This window comes from Mytilus galloprovincialis, chromosome 12 (genome assembly GCF_965363235.1).
Source record: "Mytilus galloprovincialis chromosome 12, xbMytGall1.hap1.1, whole genome shotgun sequence".
NCBI classification, from domain to species: Eukaryota; Metazoa; Mollusca; class Bivalvia; order Mytilida; family Mytilidae; genus Mytilus; species Mytilus galloprovincialis.
In genome coordinates this window covers 76,621,069-76,641,226 of record NC_134849.1, presented here as the reverse complement: position 1 = coordinate 76,641,226, position 20,158 = coordinate 76,621,069, and the positions used below count along the sequence as shown (strand labels likewise).

General features: G+C 33.2%; 1 long non-coding RNA gene across 1 annotated transcript; it reads right to left on the bottom strand.

The window, feature by feature from the left end:
- Positions 1-7,022: 7,022 nt before the first annotated feature.
- On the bottom strand, positions 7,023-8,836 carry LOC143054880 (uncharacterized). Its single transcript, XR_012971857.1, has 2 exons — positions 8,747-8,836; positions 7,023-7,918 (listed from the first exon to the last, which is right to left on the bottom strand). It is a non-coding gene; the product is annotated as an uncharacterized LOC143054880 (long non-coding RNA).
- Positions 8,837-20,158: the final 11,322 nt, after the last annotated feature.

Genomic DNA, 20,158 nt, shown 5'->3' with positions numbered 1-20,158 from the left:
GTCGGACAGTAAATCGGCAGTTTTGACACGCATTTTTACAGATGAATATACTGATCTAACCATAGTTACAAACTTTGAGCTAACACCACTCCGTAATAGTTTATAAATGAGAATCCTCCTGCTAATTTTATCGAACGCTTTACGGAAATCCACAAACGATCAATAAAGTTTTTGTTTATTTTGAAGTGTATGCGAAATTATTCCAAGTAAAATAAATATAGCGTCTACAGTTGACTTGCCTGGTCTAAATCAAAATTGGTTATCGATCGATCTGTCTTCTTCTTCGGACCAACTGAGTAAACGATTTGTCAAAATGGTAGTATAAAGCTTCTATAAAACACTGATCAATACAATCGGACGATAATTATTATGATCGGATAGATCACCACTCTTTGGGACAGCAACTACTAGACATTCTGACCATGAATCTGGGTATATTCCCGAACTATCAATGTAATTAAATAGAGTTTTTAATATTGGCGCAAATACGTCAGGACAGGCAGAAAACATTTCACTTATTGGTCCATCGTTACCTGAACTTTTACCGGACTTCATTTTTTTTTATTGATGCTACTACTTCGTCTTCAGTTATATCAGAGTCTAATTGTGTAACATTTATATCGCCAAATACCGTATTGTCAATGAGATTACGAACTTCTTCACATAGATCCTGCGAATTATCTCCTAGTATTGACTCAAAATGTTTCATCATGGTTTCGTTATCAATTTTACACTTGTTGTTCGCTTTTCGTTTTATCGACGACCAGAACTTTCGCGTTTCGGTACTAGCTAAGTCGCGGAGTTCGATACCTTTTTGACGTTTGTATTTAAATTGTGCTTTTCGTTTCATTTTATTATAGTTGTTTCGTGAAATAACGTATGCCTTTCGGTTGACGTCTGACGGTTGATGTTGGAAAAAGTTTCTAGCCGCATGAAAATCTTTACGTGTAATCGCACAATTGTTATCAAACCACTCGAACGTTGTTCGGCCTAACTTTAATTTCATCTTGATGTATTAACAAGTATCTACCAAAAACTTTATTAGCACTATTAAATAAGATGCTAAGCCTTGTAAATTCCTTAACAGCATGATTTAAGTCATTTGTATTGGTAATGCTATTCACTATAGGCAAAAAATTATTTTGTTCTTGTTGTATAATATCTATATATTCATTAGATCTTTGTATATCCCACTTTATGTAATTGCGAATCTTTGGAAACGATAACTCCGGTCTAAAATTTCGGAAGTCAAGTTCAAATAGTAATGGTGCGTGATCAGAAATTTCGTTGAAATTCAGCACATCAAAATTCTTAATAAGTGTATAATCGCTAGGTGAAACAAGTAGGTAGTCGTTGTCACTCCTGCCATTCATTGTACAGAATTTGAATTCTCCAACACGATTTCCGAGTCTTTCATTAGCAATATTAATCAAATTGAGAATGGAAATGGGGAATGTGCCAAAGAGACAACAACCCGACTATAGAAAAAAACAACAGCAGAAGGTCACCAATAGGTCTTCAGTGTAGCGAGAAATTCCCGCACCCGGAGGCGTCCTTCAGCTGGCCCCTAAACAAATATATACTAGTTCAGTGATAATGAACGCCATACTAATTTCCAAATTGTACACAAGAAACTAAAATTAAAATAATACAAGACTAACAAAGGCCAGAGGCTCCTGACTTGGGACAGGCGCAAAAATGCGGCGGGGTTAAACATGTTTGTGAGATCTCAACCCTTCCCCTATACCTCTAGCCAATGTAGAAAAGTAAACGCATAACAATACGCACATTAAAATTCAGTTCAAGAGAAGTCCGAGTCTGATGTCAGAAGATGTAACCAAAGAAAATAAACAAAATGACAATAATACATAAATAACAACAGACTACTAGCAGTTAACTGACATGCCAGCTCCAGACTTCAATTAAACTGACTGAAAGATTATGATTTCATCATATGAACATCAGGCACAATCCTTCCCGTAAGGGGTTTAGTATTATACCATCATAACATATATGAGAAGAACATAACCCGTGTCATGCCAACAACTGGTTTTTGAATAAATGTGTTTAGTTCCGATGGAAAGACCCTATAAGTGAATCAATATTAACGCCAAAATATGCAATCTTTAATGACCTGACAACAGTATCGTAACTATATCCCTTCTTAATAAGTCTATTCAAAGGTTTTGTTAGTTTTTGAGGTGAATACTGACACCTTTGTGCTTTATAAAGAATATGTCCATAAAAAATTGGATGTGAAATACCTGAACGTATAAGAAGTCTGCATGTTGAGCTATATTTACGAATGATGTCCTTATACCGATGATAAAATTTAGTAAATGTTTTGACTAGTTTGTGATATCGAAAACCCTGGTGTAATAATTTTTCAGTAATACATAAATTTCTCTCGTTAAAATCTAAAACATTGTTACATACACCAGCGAATCGTACAAGTTGAGATATATAAACACCGTAAGATGGTGACAAGGGAACGTCACCATCTAAAAATGGATAATTAACGATAGGAAATTAAAAATCATCTCTTTTATCATAAATTTAGTAAGTTCAGTATTATAACATAACTTTAAAAGTTTTCGATCAAATGCGTTAATGGTTTTGCCTACGGAGTTGGAAGACTTGAAAAGGGACCCCAGAGGGACCCATGCTTAAACAATTTTAGGTAAAAAAAAGTCCCGATACACTGGTAGTAATAATCTGAATTATAGGCAACAAACTTTTGAGGATGAGTAAGCAAAAAACGATGTTAAGTCTTGAAATTTATTACGAATGTTGTTTGAAGGAATCGCATTTCATAATAATGACAAGAGTTCCGGAGATCAAGATATTAATCTGTTGAATTATTCATCTTGTAACAGGAGGGTCGGGTGGCTATGCGTCACCGTTCCCTCTTGTTGATTAATGGTTCGTTCCACTGGGACTGAGCTCTGGCAAATTAAACCATTGTGGTGACGTCAACCTATTCATTTACCGTGGATTCTTTTTCTAGAATCAACGCTTCCTAAATCCGTCGCTGAAATGGACTCACCAAATTATATTCAATTGTGTTCTTTGTGTGTCTAATTTCATTAAGTTTGAATTGGCCAATTTACTGAATTCTGTTCACTAATAGAATTATTTTAAAAACTTACCTTTAATCTTTGTAATTTCTGTATGCCTGCACTGGGAATCGAACCCGTCCATGAATTCTCATAAGTGTCACTAACATCATCATATCGACGAAACCTCTCGACTACCAATTGGTTACGATTTAATTGTCTAACGTATATATATAAATGAATATTTGATATACATCGGTACAACGGACACACATGGATTGTACATTTATATATACAATAATAGGCATTCGTAGTGTATCAGTTGGTAGCCGCGAGGTTTCATGGTTATGCTTAATGAGTTAAGACTTGGCGGTTTAGGTTCGAATCCTTGTGTTTCTTATTTTGTTGACTATTTTCTTTAGTTTTCCGGTTTTGTTTCTTGTTTTTTAAGTTATTGTGGATATTTTGTTTAATAAAAGCGAGTTTATCCGTTTATAATCGGTTCATTGTTAGCTATTCCACATGTTTGAAATGAAAATGTTTACATTCTAGGTGTTCATTTTTGTTTTATAAATCAATATAGTATGATTTCATCTGTTTATTCGCAAATTCCTATGCTAGAAAATCGGGCTATGCCTAGAAGAAGACTTCTTGTTAGAAATTTCGGACACATGCTTTAAATATATGCTATATATGTTTTTTGTCAAGTTGTTGTCCCCGGCTTTGACATATTCCCCATTTTCATTCTCAATCTTATGAGAAATAAGATACAATATGTCTCATTTTGCCAAAAATGTTCAGATGCCTGACAAATGAAAATCTTTAACGGCAGACGTGGTGTGTTCAGCATATATTTGTATTGTTTTAACCATTTAATTGTAATATATATAATTTATTGTAATGCATCGTTTGTCACGATAACCAGGTTATTTAAACTCACTTACAATACCTTCTAATTAAGAATAGGCTTTAATTTTGAATAGATATTATCACAATAGTTTAAGTTATAGATACAATGGATAAGCGTTGATTCATGAAAAACAAACCATTCGCCCTGCGGGCTCATGGTTTCTTTTTCAAGAATCAACGCTTATCCATTGTATCTATATCACTGAGACCAAATACAGATGTTCAGATACTTTATTAAAATACACATCTTTAACATGTGAACAGTGAAGTCAAAACATAAATTTGGATGAGTAAGAGCAAATATTCAATGGTCGGATTAATGATAAATCGATGATGTAAATGATGTTAAGCGGATTAATGATAAATCCAAGTGGTCAATTAGAGACCCAGTACAAAATATTTCTTTAACAAGTCTATACTTTTCACAAGTCCATTTCAGACGGTATAATTCCTCCATAAGAATGGCAAAATCTTCTCTTAAATATTCAGTAAGTTTGTTTAAACGTCTACCAAATCATTACTATATAATTTATCTAAATATGCACTTTGTTATTCCTTTCTCTGACAGTGACATAGTTCATTTTGCGTCATTCCGTGTTTAGCAAAGGGAGATTATAACACAGCTGCGAAACTCCGTTACAATCTCATGAATATTTATTAGTAATTTGCATATTAATCTCAGTGTGTGTTTTTGAAATCTGAGTGTGTAATTAATAATTCTCAGTGTGTCTTTTTAAAATCTCAGTGTGTAATGTTGAATTCTCAGTGTGTGTTTTTCATTTTTTTAAATCTCAGTGTGAAATTTTAAAATCTCAGTGACTGTGTAATTTCGATTTCTCAGTGTGTTATTTTAGGTTTTTTAATCTTAGTGTGTTTTTTTTTAATTCTCAGTATGTATATTTTTCGAAAAAAGGGTTTAAACATAGTTTTGACGAGAACGGCTTGCCATAGGTAATGTCAAAGAACGTCTGAGTAAACGGTATTTATGTTACCCTAATACACGGAGATTTGTTATTGCTTAAACTTTAATAAACAGCTGCGCCATGAGCGCATGATACGCCCGACGTCTTGTGTTGAGGTTTTATGCAATAATCATAAATAGTTTTTGAGAAAGTTTTAAGCAATAACCATATATTGTTTTTTAGACACGGCGGGACATGTGAAACCCCCATCCTGGTTTTTTTTTACAAAAAACTAAATATCACTCAAATAAAATTTTAAAACAAAACCAAAAAGTATACAGATCTTTAGATTAATATAACATGGAAGTGTGTATAGTTTTAAGCAAAAATCATATATTATTTTTGAGATACGGTATGACATGTAAAAAAAAGTCCCCTGTTTAACAAAATACTCAATAACTCAAAAATAAAAATTTTGAATCATCCCCAAAAAGTATACAGATATTAAGATTAATATAACTAAGAAGTCTTTAAAGTTTTAAGCCATAATCAAGAATCGTTTTTGAGATACGGTACGACATGTGAAAAAAACACACCCCTGTTTTAGTTACAAAATGCTGTAACTCAAAAAGTTTAAATCTTATTTTCACAAAAAAGTATACAGATCATTTGACCATCATAAGAAACAACTATATTAAGTTTCATAAAATTTGGATAAGTCGTTCTCAAGTTACGGTGCGACATGTTTACGCCGGACAAACAGACGGACAGACGGACAGACAGACGGACGGACATCGGACATTTGTATAACATAATACGTCCCGTAAAAATAAAGAAAGATAGAAAAGTAATACTTTTATTGACATTAAAGCACGAATTAGATGTTTGTATACTCTATAGATTGCATTTAAATCAGGATAAATGATAACATAACATAGGCCATAACTTTATGCCTTAAACCACATTTTATTAAAACTTGGGATAATTCAGATTTGATTAGTCTTTTTAACATAATAAACTTTTCACATTCGATTGTATTTTATATTCTCGTTGATGATGACAAACAATAATCTCCTTCGTGTAGTGCGTTGTGTCGATAAAAAATGAAACATGAAAAAAATTTAAAATGTGTAGCAGTACTTTCGGAAGTGAATAGTAACTTCTGAGTAACTTTTTTTAATCCGGCATTTAAAAAAGCCAACATACTTTACACGATTACAAACTTAAGTTTATCAAAGATCAAACGATATAAATCGTCTTATTTTGACATGAAGTCCGCCAGATATAATTATTTATAAAATCGACAGAACAAATTAGCCATTAAAATAACAGATAAAGTAGACCTCTTTCGAGTTGTTTCTATTAAAGTTCATCACGCGTCTTCGTGATCGTCATTCGATCTAGATTGTTGTTCATCATTCGTAATTTTGAACGACGCCCATAAACACACGAATGGTGTTCTCTAAGTCGAAAATTTTGACGGAATTGACGAACTCGAATTGTCTATAACCCGAATAATTCAGTCGTTATATTCCGCTGATCTACGAAGGCTACATTAACCTCGTGTGGGAGAAAATCGGACACGGAAAGGGCGTGAATTATTCGAGTTAAGTTGTCTGTTGACTTTAATATTGACAGATGGAAGCACTTACGATTATGTGAGAACAATTATAATTTATGTTATGGACCATTACCAACTGATCAAAAGATAGAACGCTGATCTTGTTATGAGTTATCCAGTTTCGATAGAATAAGATTTTAGATTTATATGGTCATAGTTATGCTGATGGTGGATGTTTTTAACGACATTGACTGGCTATACATCCCTTGCACGGTGGGTTGTAGTTATGTTCTTGCTCTGACAGCATTTATACGGAAATAGTTATGATGATTGTTGAAGTTTTAAACTATCTTGACTGGCTATACAGCCCTTGCACGGTCAGTTGTAGTTATGTTCCTGCTCTGAAGACACTTATACGGTAATCGTTATTTCCTTGCTCCAACTACATTTTCCAAACAATTTTGAATAAACATTTTTACATTCCACTCTGAACTGTCTTTCCAGAAACAGATAAACGACAGGATTCCCCGCACTACTAATGAAAAATCCTCTGTACAAGATGGCCGACACGGATTTAAAGGGGCCAGTAGTGTCTGGATTGATGAAATCAATTAAAAAGCTGGTCACAGTTAACAAATATCCAATATAAGACATAGTTGATGCCGCAATGAATAAAAATGAAATATCCCGCGAGTATTTAAGACTGTCATTCGGTTTTTCAGTTTTATCACGTGTCTTTTCCTTTTGATCACTGTTGCTTTTTGGTAAATAGACATTTGTCTGCAGCCTTGTAGAGAACCTACTATTGATCTGGCTCGTAATTATCTTTATAACAATTGAATATGCGATAATGCAAATTATGTATAAAATATTCAATAAAACCGCTAAAAAACCAATGAATATAATAAAATAAGATGACATAAAATGTTTCGGATCGACTGTACACTGGTAACGTTCTACATCCGGGGTTCCAGTTTCTACAGCACCATAAAAATAAACACTTGGTACAGATATTAGCCCTGCTATTATTAGTACTACAAAACAAGCAATGTGTGCCCTCTTTAGTGTAAATTGTCGGCCATGGGGATTCCCTAGTTTTCTTTTTCGGTGGATTGCAATGACTGCTAACATGAAACCGGATGCCATCACTAGAGCATGCGTAAGGAATCGAAATATTTTGCAAACGATGTCATACTTAAATGTCATATTCAGAACGACAATGGATATTTCGAATGGGATGCAGATAACACACACTGCAATATCTACCGATGACAACCATTGAACAAAAACACGGCAATTCGTTGGTTTAAAACGGAAAGTGTATATCAGAAACGCATGCGCATTTCCAAACACACCGACAACGCAAAGTATAGATAAAAATATTGTAACTCCAATGCCATCCTTTCGAAAATTATCTTCTTCCAAGTCTTGGATGGTTTGATTTGAAAACATTCCTCTTAGTCTTTCGAAATTAATGGACTTCAATTAATCTACAAAAAAGTATCAAAATAAAGTTTTGTAATAAATAATCGACACAGCTGTGATTTCATTAAGAAGCAGTCTCTGTCTAAACCAAGCAAAATGTGAAATATGATCCAGTAACAATATCCCTCATTTGAGTAATTTTCATAGTGCTAAAAAAAATGATATTTTAAGGTAAAATGGCACAAATTTATAGAAAATGAAATAACTTCTACCAAAGAACTATATTTTTATTATGGGTTTTGAAAAAGTAATTAAGAAGCCTTGAAAATAGTCAAATTTTCTAATTTTTCATAGGCTTGTATCTTCTCAGTAAATGCAGATAGGGGTGAGCATCTTATGGAAAATCTGCTGTATTTTTCATGAATATGTGCCATTTTAAGAAAAAGATTCTTTTAAGAAAAATTTGATTTTTTGCACTACGAAATTATAACTCAAATGAGGGATTGTTACTCATCTGGGGAACAGTTCCCCATTTGGTGGGTTGTCCCCAACCTGTTGATTTATTTATAAACATGATGTGTGTTGTCTGCCTTGTGGTCGGGTTGTTGTCTCTTTGACACATTCCACATTTCCATTTTCAAATTTATTAAAACGGTTTCATATATGATCATTCATTTATATTGACAGTTTGTTGCACTAGTGGCGGATCCACGGGGTCCGGAGTTGGACCCCCCTTTTTGACGATCAAAACTTTTGAAGGGGGACATATGGTTAGAAACCCCACCCCATGACCCCTTTATCTAAGTTTGGAATCTTCTTTTTAAAATGGCTGAATCCGCCCCTGATAATTATTTTCTTACCTGATTTTTTTAGATAAATAAATAAAAACTCACGGTAGCAAGTCCGACCTTCAGAGTCATATACATATAGGAAGTAAATATTATACGTGTTACTGTATGACCAGTTAAGTACTTATGGTTTACATAGGTTGTTCTGACTAATATAAAATATGGTAATAAGCAAACAGTAAAACCCGCCAAAATGTCATCCTATTTTATGTAATAATATCATCACATCGTTTGTTTTTTTATCGTCAGATCAATATATTTAATGTCTGATTGTGATATTATTATTGCTATTGTCGTTAATGAGTTGTCATTTTGTTGATAAAAAAAGACAACACAAGGGGGTAAATAGAAACAATACAGATGGTCGATGAAAACTTAACACACACGTCAATAAAGTGTAAACCAATCGAGAATGGAGCAATAAATTACTAAAAAGCAATTATATACTGATTGTTCTTTGATTAAATTCAAATCAAATGCTAGTATATCATATAAAAAAAGAAGATGTGGTATAATTACCAATGAAACAACTCTCCACAAGAGACCAAAATGACACAGATAATAACAACTATAGGTCACCGCCAAAGCAAAGCCAATACCCAATGCTTTTATCAAACAAAACTACAATAAAAATAAATTTATAATTATTCTTTTTTTTCCAGTTGCCTCGTACGGGAACATATATATTGACATACTGTTCGCAGCCTCGTACGAGACTAGAAAACCTTGGGTCGGACATACTTTCTGTGTCCCGTATACAATAGCATAAGTGCATTTTTTTTTTTTTTTTTTACTTTGTGTCTTTTCTTTCTCTCGGTCGTCCGTCTGTCTGTCTGTCATGGATCGTGTGAAAGCTTTGATATACATAAGGGAGTTTCAGATCTCCTGATGTCTTGGGGATATCAACCTGACATTTATTACACCTGTTCAGTGTGGTGTGAATTTTTTAAAGTATATATGTACCAAAATTATGACTTAGAACAAGAATTTTGCAGTTAACTAAAAATAGAAATGTGTCATCAAGACTCACAACAAGGACAAAACCTTCCTTGATCAGATAAAGTTAAATGTTATGTTTTTTTCGAAGCACCTGTTTACGCTTCCGTTCTTGTTAGTTTGTGCATGCTTAAGTATTATATTTGGACATATCCTCCGAACGCATTTTCTCTAACCAGGCATTCAGGCATTGCTCGGCTTACTGATGCAAATTGGAGGTTTGAAATGGATATTATACTGATGTTCCATTGATATTAATTACTTCCACTGAACATAAAGCAAAATCTGTAATGAACATGCTCTCGACCTGATATTTATGTAATATTTGCCACTGAAAATTATAAACCAAACCCTTATAAACACTTTCTCGCTAATATTTATGTAATATTTGCCCCTGAACAATAAACACCAATTCCTAACAATCCACACCAAAATGTTTGAGTATTTACAGACAACATGTAATTATGGTATATACCAAATAAATTACATATAAAGAAAGAGAGCATACGCAGCAGTGTATGTACATGTTTTTCTGAACATTTGTGTTTTATTTTGAGTTGTTTAGGGTTTGTTTTTTTTTTTTGGGGGGGGGGGGGGACGATAAGAGTGCAGATAGCATGGCCATGATTATTCATGTATTAATGCACTGCAAGAAGGAAGTTGTCAAATTCTTTGATTATTCTAATCACTTTTGCATCTTATATATTCAAATAAAATTGAGAATAGAAATGGAGAATGTGCCAAAGAGACAACAACCCGACCATAGAGCAGACAACAGCAGAAGGTCACCAACAGGTCTTCAATGCAGCGAGTAATTCCCGCACCCGGGGGCGTCCTTCAGCTGGCCCCTTAACAAACATATACTGGTTCAGTGATAATGAACACCATACTTAACTCCAAATTGTACACAATTTAAGAAACTAAAAGTTAAAATAATACAAGACTAACAAAGGCCAGATGTACAAAAATCATCTGTTTGCTCTGGGTGTATTTATAAAAATTGACTAAAATTAAAACTACCATTATTATAGCATTTCTGCAATATAAACAGTCAAATCGAAGCGCACTACTTTACACATAAACTTTGTTTTTGTATTAATAATTTATTTTTATTTTGTTCTCAATTATCGATATGGTTTGATATGATTTATCAAAAAAGTATGAATAGTGATAATAAAATAACTTACACCTCTGAACGGAAATCTGCAGCCGGTTTATTTTCCTATTTTTTTTAATACATATATGTTTTTATAAAACGGAAATCTTAAGTTTCAGTTAGTAAAGAGCAATTTTGTAAACCACTTGGATTTTTTATTGTATGTTTACCGGATATGATATGTATATACATATTTTACTTGATAATTTACACTATCAACACAATCAGTGTAAAATAAAAACATTTTAAAACATGTAGTTACATTTTGGATCCAAAAGAGGGGGTCATGGAATTGAACCTCCCCGGCCCTCTTTAGGACGAGCAATGCATTTGAATGACGATCTATAAGTATTATTTCAAAATGACTTTATTCTCCCCCTGAGTTAAGAAACGACACAATTCAGAAAAGTATGCAACCATTTTTTTTATTACGGGAAGGGAAACTTAATGCAGATAGAATATGAATTACTTCACATCTGTTGCAAGCCTGTCTTATATATTGGGAGCAACTTTTTTTTCTATTTATTTTATTCAATTTTGTACCTAACTGCCTTTTTACATACATTTTAATATGTCACGGAAAAGGTTTTTGATTTCATGCAGTTTTCACAATACCAGTGTTTCTTTCCCCCTTCCCTCTTAACTATAAGTTTGCCTTCAGTGACCGTTTGTATATTTCTCGAGATTAAAAGGGAGATAATTAGTTGAATTGTCTACACTGGTGTGACCCTGTAAAGTTTTCAAGTGTCAATCGGTTAATCCCGGGTGACTCCCTTTACTTAATCTATTTATAGTTACCTTATATATCTTAAAAGTTTATTCTTCGATTTATAAAATTTGGTATTGATAGCAAATGTTCATCTAATGCGTCTATTCTTAAAATTTGATTATGATTGATTCGATGAGATTAAGAATTTGACATATTTTACAGCCATTTTCTATTGTTTAAGATGTTAAGGGGTGTGTTTTGATATACGCCTGAGGCGGCCTATGGTTACCCATAGGTACCTATGATTTGATATTTTATGCTAGAACTAGCATTTCCTATGAAGCTTTTGAACAATCCCTTTTTGACTTTTACAGGTGCCATCACAAATCTGTTGACCGGTATGGAAAATCGGTTCCACAGATGGGGAGGGATATGTTGACTGGTATGGGATGTCTGTTCCACAGATGGAGAGGGATATGCTGACCGGTATGGAATATATGTTCCACAGATGGGGAGGGATATTTTGACCGGTATGGAATATCTGTTCCACAGATGGGGAGGGATATGTTGTCCGGTATGGAAAAGCTGTTCCAAAGATGACTAGGGATATGTTATAATTATCGTATCTGCAATCTCGCCAGCTTTTCATCTAATGTATCCCGTCGATTATAGACTTATCACCAGGTTTGTAAGTACTGTTGTCAGATGTATATCAGGATCTGCTAAACCCTTCCGGAGTACCTGAAATTAGCTGCGGAACCGTAACTCTTATGGTCCTTTTTTATTTTTTTTTGATTTTGCGGGTCCGCAAATAGTCAAAAAATAACAAAAGGACCTAAAGAGCTACGATACCGCAGCTAACCTGAAATCACCCCAGCTTTCGTGGGGTCATATTGCGCAGTCCTTAGCTTTCTATAATGTGTTTTTCTGTACTGTTGTTTTTCTAGGCTTTAATTTGTTAGTTTTAATAATAGATGTGAATGTCCCTTTGGTGTCTTACATTGTCTGCACATCCTTCCGGAGCACCTGGAATCATCTCCAGTTTTAGTGAAGTCTTGTTGCACAGTCTTTACTTTTTTCTGTTGTTTGTCTTGGAATTATCAGTTTGTTTTCAACTTAGTTTGAATGTCCCTTTGGTGTCTTCCGTTTCACTTTTGCATTACATAATACAATTACTTAACGGTGAGACATATATATATCTGTCTCAACAGTTTATTATATTATACAATTACTTAACGGTGAGACATATATATCTGTCTCAACAGTTTATTATATTATACAATTACTTAACGGTGAGACATATATATCTGTCTCAACAGTTTATTATATTATACAATTACTTAACGGTGAGACATATATATCTGTCTCAACAGTTTATTACATTATACAATTACTGAACGGTGAGACATATATATCTGTCTCAACAGTTTATTATATTATACAATTACTTAACGGTGAGACATATATATCTGTCTCAACAGTTTATTATATTATACAATTACTTAACGGTGAGACATATATATCTGTCTCAACAGTTTATTACATTATACAATTACTTAACGGTGAGACATATATATCTGTCTCAACAGTTTATTACATTATACAATTACTGAACGGTGAGACATATATATCTGTCTCAACAGTTTATTATATTATACAATTACTTAACGGTGAGACATATATATCTGTCTCAACAGTTTATTACATTATACAATTACTTAACGGTGAGACATATATATCTGTCTCAACAGTTTATTACATTATACAATTACTGAACGGTGAGACATATATATCTGTCTCAACAGTTTATTATATTATACAATTACTTAACGGTGAGACATATATATCTGTCTCAACAGTTTATTACATTATACAATTACTGAACGGTGAGACATATATATCTGTCTCAACAGTTTATTATATTATACAATTACTTAACGGTGAGACATATATATCTGTCTCAACAGTTTATTACATTATACAATTACTTAACGGTGAGACATATATATCTGTCTCAACAGTTTATTACATTATACAATTACTGAACGGTGAGACATATATATCTGTCTCAACAGTTTATTATATTATACAATTACTTAACGGTGAGACATATATATCTGTCTCAACAGTTTATTACATTATACAATTACTGAACGGTGAGACATTATATATATCTGTCTCAACAGTTTATTATATTATTGAAATCTTATAATTGTTTGTTAGCTTATTTGTTTGCTTTGTTGGCTTTTTTTATACTTTATTTATACACAGATACTACTAATTTGTACTTGGGTTGGGACAGGACATGTAATTTTGTAATACGGGACAGGACATGTAATTTTGTAATACGGGACAGGACATGTTATTTTGTAATACGGGACAGGACATGTAATTTTGTAATACGGGACAGGACATGTAACTTTGTAATACGGGACAGGACATGTTATTTTGTTATACGGGACAGGACATGTAACTTTGTAAGGTAGCAATACACAGTTAGGAGTTTAGTTTCGCATTATGGCCCCTGTGGATTTTTAAAATAGGAAAGTTATTGTGTAATAAAATTCATTTTTAGACAGATGAGTGCTAATTTAGCCTTCAAAGATGGTTTATAAGTTCATCAAGATTATTTTTTACATGTTTTATGGGCTGTTTTCTGTTTGACAATCCGTATTTTCATAGCTAGACCGGCCATCGGTCCAGAAATTAATGTACTGTTTACAAACACTCTTTTTCTACACGAAGTTTTTGACGCAATTTTACAAAAAAATGAGACGAAAGACATATGATTTTCATTGGATTTGCTGAATGATATATGTACACAGTTTCAGAAAAGGTATTACTTCAAGCGATTGAAATTCTACTTTTAGCCAAATTTTTGGGAAATATGTGACATCTTTCCCCCCCTTTTTGCAATATTTTATAACAAATAAATTCAGATTGTTGCCATGGATACACCAAAAAGAAATTATATTTTACCATTTTATATACTGGATATAAAATCTATGGAAGATTCTGATTACATACATATGCCCATATATGACACAAACAGTAAGCTTGATATTGCAAGAAAGCAATGAAAAGGGGATGGTAAAATTCATAAGGGCAAACTTTAGTATTTTTTCCTAACTGTTTATTGCTACCTTATGGCATACTTACCAAGCTCAGAATTGTATAATTTAAGACTTTTCATGCCACAAATCTATTAATATTTAGATTCTAAATCACCTTCTGAGTAAATTAAGTGTTTAAGAATGACAATATATGTCAATTTTATTGTTTACAGTCCTTAGCAACCAAAATTAGACATTTTGACACAAGGCTTATATTTGTACTCTATCGGCTTAACTCTTGCTTCTGATGGATTGGGCTGCATGTAGTAGCCTAAGTATTGAACGCGTTGGTTTTTTTCTTGCGAATATATCAAATTATTGTTTTTATCAAGATTTCACATTACATTTTGGCATATATTAAATGTATAGTTAAATCAGATGTAAGAAATTGATTCCCTATCACCAAGTTTTTTAATCAAGTCTTTGGTATGCAATAAGCATAAAGATTAACATTTTTATGCTTGAAATTGCAAAATTTTATACAATGTTGCATCATCAGAGATCTTATTAAGATATTCAACATTAAAAACTGACAAAAGAGGTACAGTCTTTAAGATTTGGCTAAATATTGAGGTAGAAACAAGATTTTACACTTTGACTTGGCACCTTTCTTTAAAATCAGTTTTTGTCGCGTTTCAGTGTCAACTGCTAACCTTCATAAAATATTCATTACTCAACCAATTTTCAAAAATGAAAGGCCATTTTACTCGTATTAGCTAGCAGAACTCAGAAAATAAGTTAAAAGGGAAAATTTGAAAAAAATATATACTATTAAGGTAGCAATACACAGTTAGGAGTTTAGTTTCGCATTATGGCCCCTGTGGATTTTTAAAATAGGAAAGTTATTGTGTAATAAAATTCATTTTTAGACAGATGAGTGCTAATTTAGCCTTCAAAGATGGTTTATAAGTTCATCAAGATTATTTTTTACATGTTTTATGGGCTGTTTTCTGTTTGACAATCCGTATTTTCATAGCTAGACCGGCCATCGGTCCAGAAATTAATGTACTGTTTACAAACACTCTTTTTCTACACGAAGTTTTTGACGCAATTTTACAAAAAAATGAGACGAAAGACATATGATTTTCATTGGATTTGCTGAATGATATATGTACACAGTTTCAGAAAAGGTATTACTTCAAGCGATTGAAATTCTACTTTTAGCCAAATTTTTGGGAAATATGTGACATCTTTCCCCCCCTTTTTGCAATATTTTATAACAAATAAATTCAGATTGTTGCCATGGATACACCAAAAAGAAATTATATTTTACCATTTTATATACTGGATATAAAATCTATGGAAGATTCTGATTACATACATATGCCCATATATGACACAAACAGTAAGCTTGATATTGCAAGAAAGCAATGAAAAGGGGATGGTAAAATTCATAAGGGCAAACTTTAGTATTTTTTCCTAACTGTTTATTGCTACCTAATACGGGACAGGACATGTTATTTTGTTATACGGGACAGGACATGTAACTTTGTAATACGGGACAGGAAATGTAATTTTGTAATACTTGTCAAAATACTTGAATGGTGTTTCTAATGGAACAGTTACAACAATGCGTTTAAAATTACCTTTAAAAGTCGATTAGCTGATTATATATGGAAGTCATGGAAGATGTGGTATGAGTGCCAATGAGACAACTCTCCATCCAAGTCACAATTATAAAAGTAAACCGTTATAGGTCAAGTTCCGGTCTTAAACATGGAGCCTAGGCTCACACCGAACAGCAAGCTATAAAGGGCCCCTACAATTACTAGTGTAAAACCATTCAAACGTGAAACCAACGGTCTAAAAATTTTCTTCAGATGGTTCAATAAATTTAATATGTAACGAAACATTGGGGTTGGGGGGCTTGGAAAAAGGGGGAGGGGTATGTTGATTTTTTAAAATGTTGCATACAAGTAGATACTTGAGAAAAAAAGAATTGCGTTACGTCGTCCGAAGACACATTGGTTTTTGCACTTTAACTTTAGTTTAAGTTAATAGAAATCTATTAAATTTAAACACAAGGTTAATTACCACAAAAGGAAGGTTGGGATTCATTTTAGGAGTTTTGGTCCAAACAGTTTAGGAATTAGGGGCCAAAAAGGGGCCCAATTAAGCATTTTTCTTGGTTTTTGCACCATAATTTTAGTGCAAGTAAATAGAAAACTATGAAATTTAAATACAAGGTTTATTACCATAAAAGGAAGGTTGGGATTGATTTTGGGAGTTTTGGTCCCAACAGTTTAGTAATTAGGGACCCAAAGGGTTAAAATTAAACTTTGTTTGATTTCATCAAAAATTGAATAATTGGGGTTCTTTGATATGCCGAATCTTACTGTAAATGTAAATTTTTGGTCCAGTTTTTAAATTGTTTTTCATTAAGGTCCAAAGGGTCCAAACTTAAACTTTTTAGTTTGATTTTAACAAAAAATGAATTCTTGGGGTGAATTTAACCATGTATTTAGATTTTGGATATTGGACCATAATAGGTAAATCTCCAATGTTTAAGTTCTTAGACTACATTCATTCTGTGTCAGAAAACTATGTTGTGTCAACTATCTAATCGCAATCCAAATTCAGAGCTGTATCAAGCTTGAATGTTGTGTCCATACTTGCCCCAACTGTTCAGGGTTCGAACTCTGTGGTCGTATAAAGCTGCGCCCTGTGGAGCATCTGGTTTAAGGTTAACAGATGATGAACTTCATGGGATTGCAATAGCCGTGCCAACCTGGCTTATGGAAAGGCAAGATAGATATGGCACTAACAATTGTAAGACAATTCTTAATTTCTTATGGCACACATCCGTCTGAGATGTTATTCCACCAGCATAAATCACAAAATTCACCCGTAACATAATATTAACAAACCAATAATTTGGTCAAAGCATTTCTAAACTGAAACTGAAGTGTGATGGACGGGCGGATAGACGGACAGGCAAATTGAACATATTTTAAGTTGGTGGTGATTTAAAAAATAATAATAGTCAATGGGTGATAGCTAATATCGGAAGTCCAGTTAATGGAATCCTCTTAATATATACATGTAGCTATTAACATATCATTAATAACTGCTTTGTTGTACTACTATCCCGCAAATGGAATTCAGGATCTCCGAGATAGACAAATATAATACATCTGCTAAGTTAGAATTGTGCTAATCCCAGTAAAATAATTATGCTATTACCGGCAAAACTATGAAATCAAAATTATTAAGCAATATAATTGTATCAATAATGAATCATTTCTTACTATGCGTCGTTCTACATATATCTCACATTTTTTAAGTTGAACTTCATGATTCCAATATCATAATATCTTGTTTTGTGTGTGTGGGTGTGTGTGTTGGGGAGGGGGATTCAGCTGAAGCACACTTCTAATCCTTCTGAAATCCCCATCCTCTCCTTTAAGAGACCTGTAAATTGAGGTATCATATTTTAGGATAAATCTTCGAAAAAATTGTTTTGCTATTCTCAACGTTTTTTTTTTAACCTTTACATGAATTACGCCCTTATTTTCTGTATCAGTCTCTGTAACCTTTACAAAAGACTGCATTAATCCCGAGATTTGGAATGAAACCACTAAGCTGATAATGTCTGCATAAATACAAGATTAAAAACAGTAATAATTTGAAGACAAATTCCACACATTCAATAAACTGCAACACTAGGAACAGCGCAGTACATACCAGTCTTATTTTTCTTTGTAATTATCAATGCTTTTTAATCCCAACAAGTTGTAAACATTCATGAATACAAAACTTTAGTGTCCCCTGTGAAATAAAAGAATAAATTTCCAATGTCCCACCCTTTGTGCACACATTTGATCGATTCAAGGTACAAGGCCGGGCAAAAACTAAAATAAACACTTTTATGACCGTGCCGCAATTTTTTTGTTTTGGAGGGGGAAGGGGGGGTTGTAGTAGCTTTAACCCATGTTTGTCAGTACATTAGTCGTCACAAAGTTGGTTTCCATTTTATAATTTTAGTTTGCCTCAATCAAATCTTATGAAACATGTATACACAAAGAGATCAAGTTTGAATTTTGTTGGTGTCACTGTAAGTGTTAACTGTACAATTTGCCTAATATGGCCTGGTTAAATAAATTTATAAAAGTGACCATTTGATCTTAGGACTGAGAACCTTTTTGGAGCCCCCTTTTTGTCATACATACAATATTATATTTTTCGACTTTCATGTAGATTTTCTTTTATCTTTTCTGTTAATTTAAAAAAGAAGATGTGGTATAATTGTTAATGAGATGGTTACACGCCATTATTCCGACAGCCCATTACATGTAGTCTGACAACCCATTAGTCCGACAACCCATTGGTCCAACAGCCCATTGGTCCGACAACCCATTGGTCCAACAGCCCGTTGGTCCGACAACCCATTAGTCCAACAACCCAATAGTCCGACAATCAATTGCCCCGACAGCCCAATACTCCAACAACCCATTAGTCCAACACTTATCAAGTCAAGCATAAGGGTAACAGGATAAAAGAAAATTGTCTGTCTGTATTATTACGTTTAGATATATGATAAAGTAACATGTTTTTTTAAAGAAATAACTCTGTATATATAACATAAGGCTTAGGTAGTTCGAATACTTTCTATATACTCAATTCGAAATCTGTATATATAGAATAAAACAGAACAGAATATTTCATTTTTCCAAATTAAAGGGTCTATAAAGAGCATATTAACAACCAGTGGTGGTGCGAACTACTGGTGATACAATATACCCCGCCCAAATATTTCGTTGTTAAGTTGTGAATCTGAAAAATCATCACGCAGTATAGCTGACTAATATAAACCCTGAAACCAAATTTCAGAAATCATTGTATTGTAGTCCCTCAGAAAAATATTTTTTTAACTTGGCAGTCATGTGAAAAGTTTTCGGTTAACAGGAAGTGGTTGAGTAATGAATCTGAAAACTTATCACAAGATATAGCCGACTTCAATAAACCTTTTAGAAATACTTATAATAAAGTTCATGAAAAAAATGCAACGAAAATATTCATGGGCCGGAGGGATGAACTGACGTACAGACTGACGGATGAACGGTTGGAAGGACGGACAAACAGAGGTAAACCAGTATACCCCACTTTTTTAAGCGGCGGTATAATGATTGGATCAACATAAAGACTTTACAACAATAATAATATGATATAATATAATATAAACCTTCATAGCACCATAAGCCTCAGTCACAATCGGAGCCAAAACAAAATAGAAAAAAACAAATATATATATCAAATAACAGTCAGTATCAAGACATGCACTACATTATTCAAAAGAACTATTGTTTAACAATACAATCGTCAGTATCCCCCATAATAGTAAAGTTTTTTTTTGTTAACATCGAGATGTGCTAGAAATGTTCTGAAAGAGTTCCTCCCTCAAATCATTATGAAGTAAGCATTCGATTGAAAAATGACGCTCATCCTCAACTCTATCAGCTGTACATTACGAGTGTCTGGCATTT